Source organism: Octopus bimaculoides, chromosome 11 (assembly GCF_001194135.2).
Source record: "Octopus bimaculoides isolate UCB-OBI-ISO-001 chromosome 11, ASM119413v2, whole genome shotgun sequence".
Lineage (NCBI taxonomy): Eukaryota > Metazoa > Mollusca > Cephalopoda > Octopoda > Octopodidae > Octopus > Octopus bimaculoides.
In genome coordinates, this window is record NC_068991.1 from 33,175,855 (window position 1) to 33,177,622 (window position 1,768).

The window sequence follows — 1,768 nt, forward strand, 5'->3', positions numbered from 1 at the left end:
CTCTGCCTGAAACATTGGTATATCTTTAATCTACAAACTACTATCCCCTTCGGACTAAATACAACCCCCTTCTCCTATTGACTGCCTCTACACCTCCTGGAACTAAGCAACCTGATTTCATTTTTCATTTTTTCTTGCAATTGCACCACTTTATATTGCATTTTTAAATTCTTTATCCCTTTTCAAACTTTTTTTTATAATTTATTGTTGTGTTATTTTTATAATTCATTGCTTTTTCTATATACACACATACACGCACATATGTACATAGCCACACATGAAAAAAAACACGCACCTGTATACACACATGAACGCACATATACCTCCCACACACACCACACATACGACACACATACTCCCATGTGCAAACACATGCGCGTACACACACATGTGCACAAACACACACATACGCACACACAGCCACATACATATACATACTCAAGCACATGCGCATACACGCAACAAAATGCACACATAACCCAACAGACATTTCCACATTCACACACACATATACACACGCACGCCCATACACACATGTACACATGCACATACACACACACATACACACACGGACACAATACATATACACACATACATACACACACGCACACACACATATACACACGTACATACACATACATACACACACTAGTACATGTACGCACATATACCTCCAACACAATGCACATAGACATGCACGAAATTACACACACATAGGCAAAAAAACACACACTCACAGGTGTAAACGCATGCACACACATACTCACAGGTACACACATATACGCCTATACAAACCCCATGCACACACGCATATACAAACTCACATACACACATATACATACACACAATATATACATACACGCATACACACGTACACGTACACATTCACATATAAACACATACACACACACGCACACACACATGCATCTGAACGCACACATACCTAACACAACCCCACGCATACACGTATACACACCCGCATACACACACATATGCACACATGTACACACGCACATACACTCTCACACACATATACACGCACATGCAGATGAACCCACACATACTTCCCATACACACACAGCACACACTCATACATACACGCACACAATTATACATACATGTAAACACATACGCACATACAAGCAAACACAGAGTAAAGTATAATTACTCCACAGACACAACCTCACGTGCGCACACACATACACGTACACACACATCCATACATACCCACACCCTCACACACATACATACATGCACACGCGCACACTGGAAACAAAACACACACACACTACATATATATATACACACACACACATATTTCAAACTACCAGTACCTTTCTACTGACAATTCTCCTAGGCACATGTGTAGGTAGACAAATTCTTCCTATGACCTTAATGAATTTATGTCCAACCACACACATATATAAACAGCCACAACTACACACACACACACATACCTCCTTCTCTTGCACTCTCCTGTTTTTGAAAAGAACTTTTTTTCCAACCTTTCCCTTCCGGTCATTCCAGTATGTGACTGCGTGTGCATCGTTGGCGATTTTCTTTCTCTGTCTTCCCTTCTTTGGACTTTTCCTACATATATGATGAAGATCTCTGATTGAAATGTTAAATCCTGTCTTTTCTTTCCTTTCCTGAGCGTCCAATAACACTGTACTTATTCCACGTCCTTGCATTGTTTTTTCGTGTTTTTTCTTGCTTGTTCATGTTGAAATTGACCATATATATATATATATATATATATATATATATA